Source organism: Dendropsophus ebraccatus, unplaced genomic scaffold, assembly GCF_027789765.1.
Source record: "Dendropsophus ebraccatus isolate aDenEbr1 unplaced genomic scaffold, aDenEbr1.pat pat_scaffold_460_ctg1, whole genome shotgun sequence".
Classification (NCBI taxonomy): domain Eukaryota; kingdom Metazoa; phylum Chordata; class Amphibia; order Anura; family Hylidae; genus Dendropsophus; species Dendropsophus ebraccatus.
This window is the reverse complement of record NW_027210066.1, coordinates 1-17,908: the sequence shown is the minus strand read 5'-3', so window position 1 is coordinate 17,908 and position 17,908 is coordinate 1. Positions and strand designations below refer to the sequence as shown.

The 17,908-nt window shown below is 47.8% G+C and overlaps 9 non-coding genes and 2 pseudogenes across 9 annotated transcripts; all 11 read left to right on the top strand.

Annotated features, from left to right (window-relative positions):
- The first annotated feature begins 299 nt into the window (after positions 1-299).
- On the top strand, positions 300-490 carry LOC138776633 (U2 spliceosomal RNA). The gene has a single exon (XR_011360755.1). It is a non-coding gene; the product is annotated as a U2 spliceosomal RNA (small nuclear RNA).
- Positions 491-1,452: 962 nt separating this feature from the next.
- On the top strand, positions 1,453-1,643 carry LOC138776627 (U2 spliceosomal RNA). Its single transcript, XR_011360753.1, has one exon. It is a non-coding gene; the product is annotated as a U2 spliceosomal RNA (small nuclear RNA).
- Positions 1,644-2,609: 966 nt separating this feature from the next.
- On the top strand, positions 2,610-2,800 carry LOC138776615 (U2 spliceosomal RNA). Its single transcript, XR_011360751.1, has one exon. It is a non-coding gene; the product is annotated as a U2 spliceosomal RNA (small nuclear RNA).
- A 954-nt stretch (positions 2,801-3,754) lies between these two features.
- Positions 3,755-3,945, top strand: LOC138776603 (U2 spliceosomal RNA). Its single transcript, XR_011360749.1, has one exon. It is a non-coding gene; the product is annotated as a U2 spliceosomal RNA (small nuclear RNA).
- A 954-nt stretch (positions 3,946-4,899) lies between these two features.
- On the top strand, positions 4,900-5,090 carry LOC138776676 (U2 spliceosomal RNA). Its single transcript, XR_011360795.1, has one exon. It is a non-coding gene; the product is annotated as a U2 spliceosomal RNA (small nuclear RNA).
- A 5,845-nt stretch (positions 5,091-10,935) lies between these two features.
- On the top strand, positions 10,936-11,139 carry LOC138776606 (U2 spliceosomal RNA; annotated as a pseudogene).
- A 970-nt stretch (positions 11,140-12,109) lies between these two features.
- LOC138776664 (U2 spliceosomal RNA) lies at positions 12,110-12,300 on the top strand. The gene has a single exon (XR_011360784.1). It is a non-coding gene; the product is annotated as a U2 spliceosomal RNA (small nuclear RNA).
- Positions 12,301-13,262: 962 nt separating this feature from the next.
- LOC138776652 (U2 spliceosomal RNA) lies at positions 13,263-13,453 on the top strand. The gene has a single exon (XR_011360773.1). It is a non-coding gene; the product is annotated as a U2 spliceosomal RNA (small nuclear RNA).
- Positions 13,454-14,427: 974 nt separating this feature from the next.
- On the top strand, positions 14,428-14,618 carry LOC138776641 (U2 spliceosomal RNA). Its single transcript, XR_011360762.1, has one exon. It is a non-coding gene; the product is annotated as a U2 spliceosomal RNA (small nuclear RNA).
- Positions 14,619-15,584: 966 nt separating this feature from the next.
- LOC138776596 (U2 spliceosomal RNA) lies at positions 15,585-15,775 on the top strand. Its single transcript, XR_011360744.1, has one exon. It is a non-coding gene; the product is annotated as a U2 spliceosomal RNA (small nuclear RNA).
- Positions 15,776-16,741: 966 nt separating this feature from the next.
- LOC138776621 (U2 spliceosomal RNA) lies at positions 16,742-16,884 on the top strand (annotated as a pseudogene).
- Positions 16,885-17,908: the final 1,024 nt, after the last annotated feature.

Sequence of the window (17,908 nt, the reverse complement as noted above, 5' to 3'; positions counted from 1 at the left end):
AAAGAGCTAGCTGCATGTCATGTATGCCAGACAGAGACGGAGACAGAGACAGAGACGTGTATGTCTGCCATCCATCAGGTGGAAGCAGACGCAGTGTGATTGGGGGGTGGAGCTATTCAGATTTGAGAGCAGAAAGGAAGACAGAGGCAGTGCTAGGCAATAGGAGATGCAGTGTGAAAGCACGTCCGGTCCGCCATCTGAGAGGGTGGAGCGCATAATAGGGTATGTATGTCTGGCTTCGCCTTAACAAGAAGGACGTGGTGTCCGAGAAGGGGAGTTTTCGGGAAACCGTTGTGGCCATCGCTTCTCGGCCTTTTGGCTAAGATCAAGTGTAGTATCTGTTCTTATCAGTTTAATATCTGATACGTCCCCTATCTGGGGACCATATATTAAATGGATTTTTAGAACAGGGAGATGGAAAAAGAGCTTGCTCTGTCCTCTCCAGGCATTGACCTGGTATTGCAGTGCCTCCAGGTTCAGTGCACCCCCTAATGAGTTTGCAAAAAACAGAGCAAAAGAATGAAGAAGGAAACAAGCCGGCTGCACCTGAAACTACTGTTTTGCAAGAAACATCCCTCGAGTGTGTTGTGCGCAGGTGGACCGACCCCGAAAAATTAGCCCGAGTGTGGCTACGAAAAGTTTGTTTGTCCAAGACTTGCTGGCCTCTGTTGCCATGGCAACCAACTGGCAGAGTTGTTTACAACTTGGCTGCCGGGCCAGTGCTGGTGATGTCATCGCGGGACGTGATGTCATCAAGGCTTTGCTGCTATACACAGCTGCCAGCACAACAAGCAGCTCAGTTGCAGCCGGTCAAGCGACCGAGCAGGTAGGTGGAAAGGTAGGTGCAGTTTATTAAACCGTTTCCTTTGGATTTGATTTCCTGGTGGCCGGCCGATGTATCCTGCTGATGCTGCCTGCCTACGGCTCCAGCTGGGAGAATTCACCCTCCATGTTCTTTGATAGATAGATTAGATACATTAGATAGAATAGATAGGATAGATAGGATAGATTAGATAGATAGATAGATAGATAGATAGATAGATAGATAGATAGATAGATAGGTAGGTAGGTAGGTAGGTAGGTACTAATAATAAGCTAGCCAGCTAGGCAGCCAGCCACAGAGACAGCCAGCCAGCTACAGAGACAGCCAGCCAAAGAGCTAGCTGCATGTCATGTATGCCAGACAGAGACGGAGACAGAGACAGAGACGTGTATGTCTGCCATCCATCAGGTGGAAGCAGACGCAGTGTGATTGGGGGGTGGAGCTATTCAGATTTGAGAGCAGAAAGGAAGACAGAGGCAGTGCTAGGCAATAGGAGATGCAGTGTGAAAGCACGTCCGGTCCGCCATCTGAGAGGGTGGAGCGCATAATAGGGTATGTATGTCTGGCTTCGCCTTAACAAGAAGGACGTGGTGTCCGAGAAGGGGAGTTTTCGGGAAACCGTTGTGGCCATCGCTTCTCGGCCTTTTGGCTAAGATCAAGTGTAGTATCTGTTCTTATCAGTTTAATATCTGATACGTCCCCTATCTGGGGACCATATATTAAATGGATTTTTAGAACAGGGAGATGGAAAAAGAGCTTGCTCTGTCCTCTCCAGGCATTGACCTGGTATTGCAGTGCCTCCAGGTTCAGTGCACCCCCTAATGAGTTTGCAAAAAACAGAGCAAAAGAATGAAGAAGGAAACAAGCCGGCTGCACCTGAAACTACTGTTTTGCAAGAAACATCCCTCGAGTGTGTTGTGCGCAGGTGGACCGACCCCGAAAAATTAGCCCGAGTGTGGCTACGAAAAGTTTGTTTGTCCAAGACTTGCTGGCCTCTGTTGCCATGGCAACCAACTGGCAGAGTTGTTTACAACTTGGCTGCCGGGCCAGTGCTGGTGATGTCATCGCGGGACGTGATGTCATCAAGGCTTTGCTGCTATACACAGCTGCCAGCACAACAAGCAGCTCAGTTGCAGCCGGTCAAGCGACCGAGCAGGTAGGTGGAAAGGTAGGTGCAGTTTATTAAACCGTTTCCTTTGGATTTGATTTCCTGGTGGCCGGCCGATGTATCCTGCTGATGCTGCCTGCCTACGGCTCCAGCTGGGAGAATTCACCCTCCATGTTCTTTGATAGATAGATTAGATACATTAGATAGAATAGATAGGATAGATAGGATAGATTAGATAGATAGATAGATAGATAGATAGATAGATAGATAGATAGATAGATAGATAGGTAGGTAGGTAGGTAGGTAGGTACTAATAATAAGCTAGCCAGCTAGGCAGCCAGCCACAGAGACAGCCAGCCAGCTACAGAGACAGCCAGCCAAAGAGCTAGCTGCATGTCATGTATGCCAGACAGAGACGGAGACAGAGACAGAGACGTGTATGTCTGCCATCCATCAGGTGGAAGCAGACGCAGTGTGATTGGGGGGTGGAGCTATTCAGATTTGAGAGCAGAAAGGAAGACAGAGGCAGTGCTAGGCAATAGGAGATGCAGTGTGAAAGCACGTCCGGTCCGCCATCTGAGAGGGTGGAGCGCATAATAGGGTATGTATGTCTGGCTTCGCCTTAACAAGAAGGACGTGGTGTCCGAGAAGGGGAGTTTTCGGGAAACCGTTGTGGCCATCGCTTCTCGGCCTTTTGGCTAAGATCAAGTGTAGTATCTGTTCTTATCAGTTTAATATCTGATACGTCCCCTATCTGGGGACCATATATTAAATGGATTTTTAGAACAGGGAGATGGAAAAAGAGCTTGCTCTGTCCTCTCCAGGCATTGACCTGGTATTGCAGTGCCTCCAGGTTCAGTGCACCCCCTAATGAGTTTGCAAAAAACAGAGCAAAAGAATGAAGAAGGAAACAAGCCGGCTGCACCTGAAACTACTGTTTTGCAAGAAACATCCCTCGAGTGTGTTGTGCGCAGGTGGACCGACCCCGAAAAATTAGCCCGAGTGTGGCTACGAAAAGTTTGTTTGTCCAAGACTTGCTGGCCTCTGTTGCCATGGCAACCAACTGGCAGAGTTGTTTACAACTTGGCTGCCGGGCCAGTGCTGGTGATGTCATCGCGGGACGTGATGTCATCAAGGCTTTGCTGCTATACACAGCTGCCAGCACAACAAGCAGCTCAGTTGCAGCCGGTCAAGCGACCGAGCAGGTAGGTGGAAAGGTAGGTGCAGTTTATTAAACCGTTTCCTTTGGATTTGATTTCCTGGTGGCCGGCCGATGTATCCTGCTGATGCTGCCTGCCTACGGCTCCAGCTGGGAGAATTCACCCTCCATGTTCTTTGATAGATAGATTAGATACATTAGATAGAATAGATAGGATAGATAGGATAGATTAGATAGATAGATAGATAGATAGATAGATAGATAGATAGATAGGTAGGTAGGTAGGTAGGTAGGTACTAATAATAAGCTAGCCAGCTAGGCAGCCAGCCACAGAGACAGCCAGCCAGCTACAGAGACAGCCAGCCAAAGAGCTAGCTGCATGTCATGTATGCCAGACAGAGACGGAGACAGAGACAGAGACGTGTATGTCTGCCATCCATCAGGTGGAAGCAGACGCAGTGTGATTGGGGGGTGGAGCTATTCAGATTTGAGAGCAGAAAGGAAGACAGAGGCAGTGCTAGGCAATAGGAGATGCAGTGTGAAAGCACGTCCGGTCCGCCATCTGAGAGGGTGGAGCGCATAATAGGGTATGTATGTCTGGCTTCGCCTTAACAAGAAGGACGTGGTGTCCGAGAAGGGGAGTTTTCGGGAAACCGTTGTGGCCATCGCTTCTCGGCCTTTTGGCTAAGATCAAGTGTAGTATCTGTTCTTATCAGTTTAATATCTGATACGTCCCCTATCTGGGGACCATATATTAAATGGATTTTTAGAACAGGGAGATGGAAAAAGAGCTTGCTCTGTCCTCTCCAGGCATTGACCTGGTATTGCAGTGCCTCCAGGTTCAGTGCACCCCCTAATGAGTTTGCAAAAAACAGAGCAAAAGAATGAAGAAGGAAACAAGCCGGCTGCACCTGAAACTACTGTTTTGCAAGAAACATCCCTCGAGTGTGTTGTGCGCAGGTGGACCGACCCCGAAAAATTAGCCCGAGTGTGGCTACGAAAAGTTTGTTTGTCCAAGACTTGCTGGCCTCTGTTGCCATGGCAACCAACTGGCAGAGTTGTTTACAACTTGGCTGCCGGGCCAGTGCTGGTGATGTCATCGCGGGACGTGATGTCATCAAGGCTTTGCTGCTATACACAGCTGCCAGCACAACAAGCAGCTCAGTTGCAGCCGGTCAAGCGACCGAGCAGGTAGGTGGAAAGGTAGGTGCAGTTTATTAAACCGTTTCCTTTGGATTTGATTTCCTGGTGGCCGGCCGATGTATCCTGCTGATGCTGCCTGCCTACGGCTCCAGCTGGGAGAATTCACCCTCCATGTTCTTTGATAGATAGATTAGATACATTAGATAGAATAGATAGGATAGATAGGATAGATTAGATAGATAGATAGATAGATAGATAGATAGATAGATAGATAGGTAGGTAGGTAGGTAGGTAGGTACTAATAATAAGCTAGCCAGCTAGGCAGCCAGCCACAGAGACAGCCAGCCAGCTACAGAGACAGCCAGCCAAAGAGCTAGCTGCATGTCATGTATGCCAGACAGAGACGGAGACAGAGACAGAGACGTGTATGTCTGCCATCCATCAGGTGGAAGCAGACGCAGTGTGATTGGGGGGTGGAGCTATTCAGATTTGAGAGCAGAAAGGAAGACAGAGGCAGTGCTAGGCAATAGGAGATGCAGTGTGAAAGCACGTCCGGTCCGCCATCTGAGAGGGTGGAGCGCATAATAGGGTATGTATGTCTGGCTTCGCCTTAACAAGAAGGACGTGGTGTCCGAGAAGGGGAGTTTTCGGGAAACCGTTGTGGCCATCGCTTCTCGGCCTTTTGGCTAAGATCAAGTGTAGTATCTGTTCTTATCAGTTTAATATCTGATACGTCCCCTATCTGGGGACCATATATTAAATGGATTTTTAGAACAGGGAGATGGAAAAAGAGCTTGCTCTGTCCTCTCCAGGCATTGACCTGGTATTGCAGTGCCTCCAGGTTCAGTGCACCCCCTAATGAGTTTGCAAAAAACAGAGCAAAAGAATGAAGAAGGAAACAAGCCGGCTGCACCTGAAACTACTGTTTTGCAAGAAACATCCCTCGAGTGTGTTGTGCGCAGGTGGACCGACCCCGAAAAATTAGCCCGAGTGTGGCTACGAAAAGTTTGTTTGTCCAAGACTTGCTGGCCTCTGTTGCCATGGCAACCAACTGGCAGAGTTGTTTACAACTTGGCTGCCGGGCCAGTGCTGGTGATGTCATCGCGGGACGTGATGTCATCAAGGCTTTGCTGCTATACACAGCTGCCAGCACAACAAGCAGCTCAGTTGCAGCCGGTCAAGCGACCGAGCAGGTAGGTGGAAAGGTAGGTGCAGTTTATTAAACCGTTTCCTTTGGATTTGATTTCCTGGTGGCCGGCCGATGTATCCTGCTGATGCTGCCTGCCTACGGCTCCAGCTGGGAGAATTCACCCTCCATGTTCTTTGATAGATAGATTAGATACATTAGATAGAATAGATAGGATAGATAGGATAGATTAGATAGATAGATAGATAGATAGATAGATAGATAGATAGATAGATAGATAGATAGATAGGTAGGTAGGTACTAATAATAAGCTAGCCAGCTAGGCAGCCAGCCACAGAGACAGCCAGCCAGCTACAGAGACAGCCAGCCAAAGAGCTAGCTGCATGTCATGTATGCCAGACAGAGACGGAGACAGAGACAGAGACGTGTATGTCTGCCATCCATCAGGTGGAAGCAGACGCAGTGTGATTGGGGGGTGGAGCTATTCAGATTTGAGAGCAGAAAGGAAGACAGAGGCAGTGCTAGGCAATAGGAGATGCAGTGTGAAAGCACGTCCGGTCCGCCATCTGAGAGGGTGGAGCGCATAATAGGGTATGTATGTCTGGCTTCGCCTTAACAAGAAGGACGTGGTGTCCGAGAAGGGGAGTTTTCGGGAAACCGTTGTGGCCATCGCTTCTCGGCCTTTTGGCTAAGACCAAGTGTTGGTCTGGTTGAAGGGTGTCGGAAGCTTAGCTCCCATTGGGGGCGGCTGAAGACTAGAGAGAGCGATCGCAGCCATGGGCGTCAAGGTGCGCTATGCCGGGACCGGGGAACCTCGGGTCAAGAACGGATTCAGGATTGATGTGGAAGCCGGGAAGGAGGAGCACTTCAGTTTGAAGGTATTGGTGAATGATGTTTTGTATCATACCCTGAATGTAAAGCGCGAAAGTATTTTGTGCCTACAAGATCCTAAGAAAGGAACTTTTGTGTTGGTCTTTACCGCTGCTGCATATTGTCACCAATTGTACCGCATGCTCCAGGAGAAATCTGCTGAGTCCGTTTTAGATGGCCTAACCTTTACGGTTTTATACAGCAGGGGAGAAGTGCCGCTTGTGGTCTTTATGTATAACCCCCATGTACCACAGGAAGACATTGTGGCCTTTTTGCGAAGACATTGTGCGGCTGTTAGCTTCTCTCACAGGGTCCAAAACAGTGAATCCTTGTGGACGGGAAAATATAAGTTTTTCGTAATTTTCCATGAAGACCCAGAGAGTCCTGGTGGGATTCGCTATCCTCCCTTGAATTTTGCCATTGGAAGGGACAGAGGATATTTGTTCTTTCCCAATGCACCCAGATTTTGTCGTAAATGTAAGAATTTTGGGCATATGCAAGAGGATTGTAAAGCCACAGAGACAAAATGTGGACGGTGTCATCAGGGAGGGCACTTGGCTGGACAGTGTACAAACGCAATTGTCTGCAATGTGTGTGGTGGTGAAGGTCATGTTTTCAAGGATTGTGAATTGCGCACAAGAAGGCGTTATGCAGAGGTGGTGGGTTCTGGCCAAGAAAGGCCTCAGAGTGAGCAGCGTGTGGAGGTGGAGGAGACTGTGCAGATGGAGGTGTCCCCGGTGGAGAGTGAAATCTCTCATGAAGCCAGTGTGCAAGGAGAGGGGGAGGTGGAAGGCACGGGGCCTGAAACTCCCACTCTCTCCTGGAGTGAAAGCCCGGCAGAGTTGGAAAGTGGAGGTGGTGGCCAGGGGGATTTTTCCTCTACAAGGCCTTTGGAGGAAGCCCTGGACTTGGCGCCCAAAAGGGCGAGAGTTTTGCTTTCGCCGTCTAGTGAAGGTGATGTAAGTCCTGGTCGGGACGCTGTTTATCCGGTGTCAACTATTCCAACGGATGTTCCTTTTTTAGAAGGAGTAGGGACATTGGCCTTTACATCAGGTTGCCGGTGTCCCGGAGAAGAAGGATGAGAGAGAGATGGGGCGTCTATAGTCCACTTGCGCTCCGAGTGAAAACATGGTGGCCGAAGTTGCATGTCATGTCCTATCCGTGAATGTGAGGCAGATAAAAACTAAGGCCCGAAGAGCTGCAGTCCTGGACTATGTCAGAGGTCTGGGAGCTGATATTGTCTGTCTGCAGGAGTGTGGCATTGTGGACTCTTTGGGGGACCAGGACTGGCCTTATGGGCAGTATGTTTGGTCCGGTTCTAATAAGAACAAAAATGATGGTGTGGGGATTTTGTTGGGTAGTAGGGAAGTCAAGTTAGAGAGTTATATTGTGGTGGAGGTGGGAAGGTGTGTTATGGCGGTGGTGGTTTATAAGGGTTGTAAGATAAGGATTTGTAATGTGTATGCTCCTACGGCAAAAGAGGAAAGGGCAAGTCTGTTTGAAAAACTGTGTCTGTTTTTGCCAGGGAGAATTCCAGTAATTTTGGCGGGAGATTTGAATTGTGTCACAGAGGGTGCTGGGCTGGATATCACTGGGCGAAGGGTTAATCACTTGATTGCTGATTTTCTTTTGGTTGATGCAGCTGTGAGTAAATTGGGAAAGTCACCACCTGCGACGTATAGAGCTGACAGGGGAGGTGTGGAATCTAGGATAGATTATATCCTCGCTTCAAAAAATTTGGAATGCTTGTCTTTTTTTCAGCAGGCAGTTCCGTTTTCGGACCATGATTATTTGAAAGCTGTATTTGCATGTGGAATAAAAGGAGTGTGTGGTAAAGGTGTATGGAAGCTGAATGTTAAGTTACTTGAGGAGATGAAAGCTATGGATGAGTTCAAGTGTGCTTATAGGGGATGGCAGGGTAGGAAGCATGAATATGATTGTATCTTAGAGTGGTGGGATTGGATGAAAGGTGAGTGTAAGAAATTTTTTAGGAAATGGGGATATAAAAAGGCGGCTATTTTGAGGAACAAATATAGAGAGTTAAGTGTGAGGATTGATTGGTTGCATAAATTAAGTATGAATGGGGTGGAGGTGAAAGATCTGTTGGAGGATGCAAAGAGTGAAATGAAGAAAATGATGGAGCAAAAGGGTAAAGAGATTATTTATAGGTCAAAAGTAGAGCATCTGGATATGAATGAGAAATGTACAAGTTTTTTCTTTAAGAAAGTGTGTGGGAGGAGGAATGATATGGATAAGGTGGTTAATAAGGAAGGAGAGTGTGTGGTGGGTGAAGAGGTTATAAGAGAAGTGGAAAGTTTCTATGGTGAATTATATGAACACAAGTGGATTGATGAGGGTTTGGTAGGTGAGGTACTAAATGGTCTGGAGAGTAAGCTTAGGGAGAGTGATGGTGAATTGTTGTGTGAGGAGCTGACTGAGGAGGAAGTAAGAAGTGCAGTGATGAGTGCAAAGAAAAATAAAACGCCAGGGAAAGATGGGATTCCAATTGAATTGTATGTGAAGGCATGGGAGATTATGGGTAAGGATATGTGTGAGGTGTGTCAGTATATGTGGAAAAATGATGTTTTGAGTGCTTCAATGAAAGAAGGAGTGGTAGTTTTGATATACAAGAAAGGGGATAAAATGTGCTTGGGGAATTGGAGACCTATTACTTTGTTGAATGCGGACTATAAGGTTTTTAGTAAGATTGTGTGCGGGCGTATGCGGGAGGTAATTGATCAGGTGATTGGTGTGGATCAGGTGTGTGCGATTCCTGGGAGAAGTATGACTGATAACTTGTTTTTGTTGAGGGATTTGTTTGGTGATAGTATGGATAGAAAGCAGAAGTGTATGGTGTTGGCTGTGGACTTTGAAAAGGCGTTTGATCGTGTATCGCATGATTTTATGTTTAGAGTGTTGGAGAGAATGGGTTTTCCAAAGAAGTTTGTGGATGTAGTGAGAAGTTTGTATGCAGATGTGACAAGCGAGGTGTTGATAAATGGGGTGTTGAGTAGTAAGGTGAGAGTGAGGTCGGGGGTCAGGCAAGGTTGCCCTATGTCCCCGATATTGTTTGTAAGTGTGATTGAGCCTTTGTTGTGTGGTATAAGGGGTGACAAACTGATGAGAGGATTATTGATACCGGGGAGTGCTGGTAAGAATGTGAAGGTGCTGGGTTATATGGATGATATTGTGGTGGTGAGTGATAATATGGCTAGCATGAACAGGGCAAAATTGTGGTTAGATTTTTTCTGTGGGGCGTCTGCGTTTAAAGTTAATTGGAATAAGTGTGTCTTTAAGTGTTTTGGGGATAAGGAGGTAAGGATGGATGGGGTGGAATGCGAAGTGGGTGCAATCAAAATTTTAGGGATCCAGTTTAATGATGATTTGAAAGGGAATGAAAGTTGGAATGAGTGCGGGACTCGGATTGAACGAAAGCTGAATTTTTGGAGGACGCGTGAGCTGACTTTAGTGGGGAAGGTGCTGGTTGTGAAAGCGGTTATTTTACCTATTGTGTTGTTTTGTGCGAATGTGTTTCCGTTTGCGGTGAGAAACGTGAAAAAGGCGGAGAAAATGTGTTTTACTTTTTTGTGGGGTAGTAGAATGGAGAAATTGAAAAGGGAATATGTGTATAAGTCATGTGTGCATGGGGGATTGGGGTTTCCGAATTTTCAGGTTTTCTTAGGGCTTAGCTATATTAAAATTTTGATTGTGTTGTTGGGGAAAGGGAATAAGGCTGGATGTATGGTACGGTATATGGCTGGATGGATGTTGTATGGGCTAAAATGGATAGAATGGGATGCAAGTGTGCCTGTGGCTTTTAAGTGTCCAGCATGGTATATGAAAGTAGAAAAATTTGTGATTGATTTTGATTTGTTAAGTGTACCTGTGAGTGACTTTAGGGAAAAGAAGAAAGTGATGAGAAGAATAGATGCGGGAGAATTGGTGTGCAATATTGGTGGTTTGAGGACGGATGAGGCTTTGACAGTTTGGAAGAAGATGGGAGTGAAGGGTATGTCAAATAAGCAGCATGATGTGGTATGGATGGCTTTGCATGATATTTTACCGGTGAGACAAGTACAGAAGAGGCGTGAATTGATTAGGTATGAGGTGTGTCCAAGGGATGGTTGTGGGTCAAGTGAGTCAGTGAGGCATATGATGTGGGACTGTGATTATGCATATAATGTATGGAAAGGTGTAGGAGGTTTGTGCAAAGAATTGGCTGGTGTGACTTTTGTAGACTGGCGAGTGGCAATGTTTGGTATGGGTGCTTCTAGTAAGGTTAAGGAGAGAATAATGTGGTTGATTATGGCGTGTGTGATGGAGAGTTTATGGGATGTGCGGAATTTGTGGGTGTTTAGGAGAAAGTTTGTGTCAGTTAATGAATGTTTGAGGTTGATATTGGCTAGGTTGTATGTAATATATCTTTGGGATAGACAGCATGGTGGTGACTTAGATAGTGAGGGAGTATGGAAGTTTAAGAAGTGGAGATTCTTGGTAAAAGTTTAGTATGCGATTATATGTAAATAAGTGTATAGTATATGTAAATAAGTATGTAAATAGGTGTGTATAGGTGGTGTATAATTTTGTAATATTACTGTTTTTTTTGGTGTTTAAAATGACAATAGGACCATTATGATGAAATGGTTGGAGAAGCGTTTATGCTTGAAACAGTTTATGCTGTTTTTTACGCTTTTAACCATCTGAATGGTTTTAAAAAAAAAAAAAAAAAAAAAAAATCTGTTCTTATCAGTTTAATATCTGATACGTCCCCTATCTGGGGACCATATATTAAATGGATTTTTAGAACAGGGAGATGGAAAAAGAGCTTGCTCTGTCCTCTCCAGGCATTGACCTGGTATTGCAGTGCCTCCAGGTTCAGTGCACCCCCTAATGAGTTTGCAAAAAACAGAGCAAAAGAATGAAGAAGGAAACAAGCCGGCTGCACCTGAAACTACTGTTTTGCAAGAAACATCCCTCGAGTGTGTTGTGCGCAGGTGGACCGACCCCGAAAAATTAGCCCGAGTGTGGCTACGAAAAGTTTGTTTGTCCAAGACTTGCTGGCCTCTGTTGCCATGGCAACCAACTGGCAGAGTTGTTTACAACTTGGCTGCCGGGCCAGTGCTGGTGATGTCATCGCGGGACGTGATGTCATCAAGGCTTTGCTGCTATACACAGCTGCCAGCACAACAAGCAGCTCAGTTGCAGCCGGTCAAGCGACCGAGCAGGTAGGTGGAAAGGTAGGTGCAGTTTATTAAACCGTTTCCTTTGGATTTGATTTCCTGGTGGCCGGCCGATGTATCCTGCTGATGCTGCCTGCCTACGGCTCCAGCTGGGAGAATTCACCCTCCATGTTCTTTGATAGATAGATTAGATACATTAGATAGAATAGATAGGATAGATAGGATAGATTAGATAGATAGATAGATAGATAGATAGATAGATAGATAGATAGATAGATAGATAGATAGGTAGGTAGGTAGGTAGGTAGGTACTAATAATAAGCTAGCCAGCTAGGCAGCCAGCCACAGAGACAGCCAGCCAGCTACAGAGACAGCCAGCCAAAGAGCTAGCTGCATGTCATGTATGCCAGACAGAGACGGAGACAGAGACAGAGACGTGTATGTCTGCCATCCATCAGGTGGAAGCAGACGCAGTGTGATTGGGGGGTGGAGCTATTCAGATTTGAGAGCAGAAAGGAAGACAGAGGCAGTGCTAGGCAATAGGAGATGCAGTGTGAAAGCACGTCCGGTCCGCCATCTGAGAGGGTGGAGCGCATAATAGGGTATGTATGTCTGGCTTCGCCTTAACAAGAAGGACGTGGTGTCCGAGAAGGGGAGTTTTCGGGAAACCGTTGTGGCCATCGCTTCTCGGCCTTTTGGCTAAGATCAAGTGTAGTATCTGTTCTTATCAGTTTAATATCTGATACGTCCCCTATCTGGGGACCATATATTAAATGGATTTTTAGAACAGGGAGATGGAAAAAGAGCTTGCTCTGTCCTCTCCAGGCATTGACCTGGTATTGCAGTGCCTCCAGGTTCAGTGCACCCCCTAATGAGTTTGCAAAAAACAGAGCAAAAGAATGAAGAAGGAAACAAGCCGGCTGCACCTGAAACTACTGTTTTGCAAGAAACATCCCTCGAGTGTGTTGTGCGCAGGTGGACCGACCCCGAAAAATTAGCCCGAGTGTGGCTACGAAAAGTTTGTTTGTCCAAGACTTGCTGGCCTCTGTTGCCATGGCAACCAACTGGCAGAGTTGTTTACAACTTGGCTGCCGGGCCAGTGCTGGTGATGTCATCGCGGGACGTGATGTCATCAAGGCTTTGCTGCTATACACAGCTGCCAGCACAACAAGCAGCTCAGTTGCAGCCGGTCAAGCGACCGAGCAGGTAGGTGGAAAGGTAGGTGCAGTTTATTAAACCGTTTCCTTTGGATTTGATTTCCTGGTGGCCGGCCGATGTATCCTGCTGATGCTGCCTGCCTACGGCTCCAGCTGGGAGAATTCACCCTCCATGTTCTTTGATAGATAGATTAGATACATTAGATAGAATAGATAGGATAGATAGGATAGATTAGATAGATAGATAGATAGATAGATAGATAGATAGATAGATAGATAGATAGGTAGGTAGGTAGGTAGGTAGGTACTAATAATAAGCTAGCCAGCTAGGCAGCCAGCCACAGAGACAGCCAGCCAGCTACAGAGACAGCCAGCCAAAGAGCTAGCTGCATGTCATGTATGCCAGACAGAGACGGAGACAGAGACAGAGACGTGTATGTCTGCCATCCATCAGGTGGAAGCAGACGCAGTGTGATTGGGGGGTGGAGCTATTCAGATTTGAGAGCAGAAAGGAAGACAGAGGCAGTGCTAGGCAATAGGAGATGCAGTGTGAAAGCACGTCCGGTCCGCCATCTGAGAGGGTGGAGCGCATAATAGGGTATGTATGTCTGGCTTCGCCTTAACAAGAAGGACGTGGTGTCCGAGAAGGGGAGTTTTCGGGAAACCGTTGTGGCCATCGCTTCTCGGCCTTTTGGCTAAGATCAAGTGTAGTATCTGTTCTTATCAGTTTAATATCTGATACGTCCCCTATCTGGGGACCATATATTAAATGGATTTTTAGAACAGGGAGATGGAAAAAGAGCTTGCTCTGTCCTCTCCAGGCATTGACCTGGTATTGCAGTGCCTCCAGGTTCAGTGCACCCCCTAATGAGTTTGCAAAAAACAGAGCAAAAGAATGAAGAAGGAAACAAGCCGGCTGCACCTGAAACTACTGTTTTGCAAGAAACATCCCTCGAGTGTGTTGTGCGCAGGTGGACCGACCCCGAAAAATTAGCCCGAGTGTGGCTACGAAAAGTTTGTTTGTCCAAGACTTGCTGGCCTCTGTTGCCATGGCAACCAACTGGCAGAGTTGTTTACAACTTGGCTGCCGGGCCAGTGCTGGTGATGTCATCGCGGGACGTGATGTCATCAAGGCTTTGCTGCTATACACAGCTGCCAGCACAACAAGCAGCTCAGTTGCAGCCGGTCAAGCGACCGAGCAGGTAGGTGGAAAGGTAGGTGCAGTTTATTAAACCGTTTCCTTTGGATTTGATTTCCTGGTGGCCGGCCGATGTATCCTGCTGATGCTGCCTGCCTACGGCTCCAGCTGGGAGAATTCACCCTCCATGTTCTTTGATAGATAGATTAGATACATTAGATAGAATAGATAGGATAGATAGGATAGATTAGATAGATAGATAGATAGATAGATAGATAGATAGATAGATAGATAGATAGATAGATAGGTAGGTAGGTAGGTAGGTAGGTAGGTACTAATAATAAGCTAGCCAGCTAGGCAGCCAGCCACAGAGACAGCCAGCCAGCTACAGAGACAGCCAGCCAAAGAGCTAGCTGCATGTCATGTATGCCAGACAGAGACGGAGACAGAGACAGAGACGTGTATGTCTGCCATCCATCAGGTGGAAGCAGACGCAGTGTGATTGGGGGGTGGAGCTATTCAGATTTGAGAGCAGAAAGGAAGACAGAGGCAGTGCTAGGCAATAGGAGATGCAGTGTGAAAGCACGTCCGGTCCGCCATCTGAGAGGGTGGAGCGCATAATAGGGTATGTATGTCTGGCTTCGCCTTAACAAGAAGGACGTGGTGTCCGAGAAGGGGAGTTTTCGGGAAACCGTTGTGGCCATCGCTTCTCGGCCTTTTGGCTAAGATCAAGTGTAGTATCTGTTCTTATCAGTTTAATATCTGATACGTCCCCTATCTGGGGACCATATATTAAATGGATTTTTAGAACAGGGAGATGGAAAAAGAGCTTGCTCTGTCCTCTCCAGGCATTGACCTGGTATTGCAGTGCCTCCAGGTTCAGTGCACCCCCTAATGAGTTTGCAAAAAACAGAGCAAAAGAATGAAGAAGGAAACAAGCCGGCTGCACCTGAAACTACTGTTTTGCAAGAAACATCCCTCGAGTGTGTTGTGCGCAGGTGGACCGACCCCGAAAAATTAGCCCGAGTGTGGCTACGAAAAGTTTGTTTGTCCAAGACTTGCTGGCCTCTGTTGCCATGGCAACCAACTGGCAGAGTTGTTTACAACTTGGCTGCCGGGCCAGTGCTGGTGATGTCATCGCGGGACGTGATGTCATCAAGGCTTTGCTGCTATACACAGCTGCCAGCACAACAAGCAGCTCAGTTGCAGCCGGTCAAGCGACCGAGCAGGTAGGTGGAAAGGTAGGTGCAGTTTATTAAACCGTTTCCTTTGGATTTGATTTCCTGGTGGCCGGCCGATGTATCCTGCTGATGCTGCCTGCCTACGGCTCCAGCTGGGAGAATTCACCCTCCATGTTCTTTGATAGATAGATTAGATACATTAGATAGAATAGATAGGATAGATAGGATAGATTAGATAGATAGATAGATAGATAGATAGATAGATAGATAGATAGATAGATAGGTAGGTAGGTAGGTAGGTAGGTAGGTACTAATAATAAGCTAGCCAGCTAGGCAGCCAGCCACAGAGACAGCCAGCCAGCTACAGAGACAGCCAGCCAAAGAGCTAGCTGCATGTCATGTATGCCAGACAGAGACGGAGACAGAGACAGAGACGTGTATGTCTGCCATCCATCAGGTGGAAGCAGACGCAGTGTGATTGGGGGGTGGAGCTATTCAGATTTGAGAGCAGAAAGGAAGACAGAGGCAGTGCTAGGCAATAGGAGATGCAGTGTGAAAGCACGTCCGGTCCGCCATCTGAGAGGGTGGAGCGCATAATAGGGTATGTATGTCTGGCTTCGCCTTAACAAGAAGGACGTGGTGTCCGAGAAGGGGAGTTTTCGGGAAACCGTTGTGGCCATCGCTTCTCGGCCTTTTGGCTAAGATCAAGTGTAGTATCTGTTCTTATCAGTTTAATATCTGATACGTCCCCTATCTGGGGACCATATATTAAATGGATTTTTAGAACAGGGAGATGGAAAAAGAGCTTGCTCTGTCCTCTCCAGGCATTGACCTGGTATTGCAGTGCCTCCAGGTTCAGTGCACCCCCTAATGAGTTTGCAAAAAACAGAGCAAAAGAATGAAGAAGGAAACAAGCCGGCTGCACCTGAAACTACTGTTTTGCAAGAAACATCCCTCGAGTGTGTTGTGCGCAGGTGGACCGACCCCGAAAAATTAGCCCGAGTGTGGCTACGAAAAGTTTGTTTGTCCAAGACTTGCTGGCCTCTGTTGCCATGGCAACCAACTGGCAGAGTTGTTTACAACTTGGCTGCCGGGCCAGTGCTGGTGATGTCATCGCGGGACGTGATGTCATCAAGGCTTTGCTGCTATACACAGCTGCCAGCACAACAAGCAGCTCAGTTGCAGCCGGTCAAGCGACCGAGCAGGTAGGTGGAAAGGTAGGTGCAGTTTATTAAACCGTTTCCTTTGGATTTGATTTCCTGGTGGCCGGCCGATGTATCCTGCTGATGCTGCCTGCCTACGGCTCCAGCTGGGAGAATTCACCCTCCATGTTCTTTGATAGATAGATTAGATACATTAGATAGAATAGATAGGATAGATAGGATAGATTAGATAGATAGATAGATAGATAGATAGATAGATAGATAGATAGATAGATAGGTAGGTAGGTAGGTAGGTAGGTAGGTACTAATAATAAGCTAGCCAGCTAGGCAGCCAGCCACAGAGACAGCCAGCCAGCTACAGAGACAGCCAGCCAAAGAGCTAGCTGCATGTCATGTATGCCAGACAGAGACGGAGACAGAGACAGAGACGTGTATGTCTGCCATCCATCAGGTGGAAGCAGACGCAGTGTGATTGGGGGGTGGAGCTATTCAGATTTGAGAGCAGAAAGGAAGACAGAGGCAGTGCTAGGCAATAGGAGATGCAGTGTGAAAGCACGTCCGGTCCGCCATCTGAGAGGGTGGAGCGCATAATAGGGTATGTATGTCTGGCTTCGCCTTAACAAGAAGGACGTGGTGTCCGAGAAGGGGAGTTTTCGGGAAACCGTTGTGGCCATCGCTTCTCGGCCTTTTGGCTAAGATCAAGTGTAGTATCTTGTCTTACTGAACTGCCTTGACTTGACGGCTCAGGTCCTGGGGTACCCCCTGCACTCGGCCTTTGGGCATCGGCGATTTAATTCGTCTTAAGCTCACTGCAGCTATTGGGTGTAGGGCTATTCCCCAGGAACGAGAGTGAACCTTCCTCTCGGCCTGCTGCTCGATTGTCCTGTGCCCGACGGTTTGACCGGAGAACCACTTCGATCCCGCCTGCCGACGAACGATCGACGAAGACGCCCCGGAACCCCGAGAAGGACGACGCTGAACCCCGAAGAAGCCGGCGACGAGGATTTGCATCTCTCCGCCCCCTTCGACGAGGATCTGCATAGCTCCGCCCACCAGGAAAGAGCTCGACCGGGAGAAGCGATGGCCTCTTCAGCACCAGCACCGGAGATGAAGAAGACCCAGCAGAAGGAAGCGAGGAAGAGCCAGGAGGCCCGGGTCGTGGATGCCTCTTCCTCTGCCGCCCCAGCTCAGCCGACGACCAGCAAGGCTGCGGATCCAGGCGTCCCTACACTGCGGCCCTGGATGCGCACTACGGTGGCCATGCGACTGAAGAAGGTGGATGGTAGAGAGCCGGACATGTCTGAGGATGTGTTCGCTAAGAAGATGGTCCTGGACCAGGGTTTCTCCAAGGCTGAAACCCTCAGCATTTTCTTCTTCACGGGGATCTTCTATGTGACATTTGCCTCCTTCAACACCTGCAGGAGGTACTGGGAGGCGGGTAAAGGCAGCGAGGCCCGAATCCCCTTTCTCTCGCTTTGTAAGCAACTGCTTAATCCAAAGGGAGGAGAGGCGGGTGACGGTTTCAATCCTTAACCCGTACATCCCAGGCAAGGACATCGCCACATTCCTTGCAAGGTACTGCACAGTGGTCAAGGAACCCTCCAAGATCCTGAGCAGCCTTGGATTCTGGACTGGCAAGTGGTCGGTGGTCGTGAGGCTCAACAGGGATGAGTCATCGGACGACGGTTTCCAGCACCTGCCTCAGGCTTTCTCTTTGGGTGACGCTCCAGGCTTCATCTATTACCCGGATATGCCGCAGATCTGCAGGAGATGCAGCAAGAAGGGTCATCAGGCGAAGGACTGCAGCGAAGATTCCTGTAGAGTCTGCCGAGTGCCGGG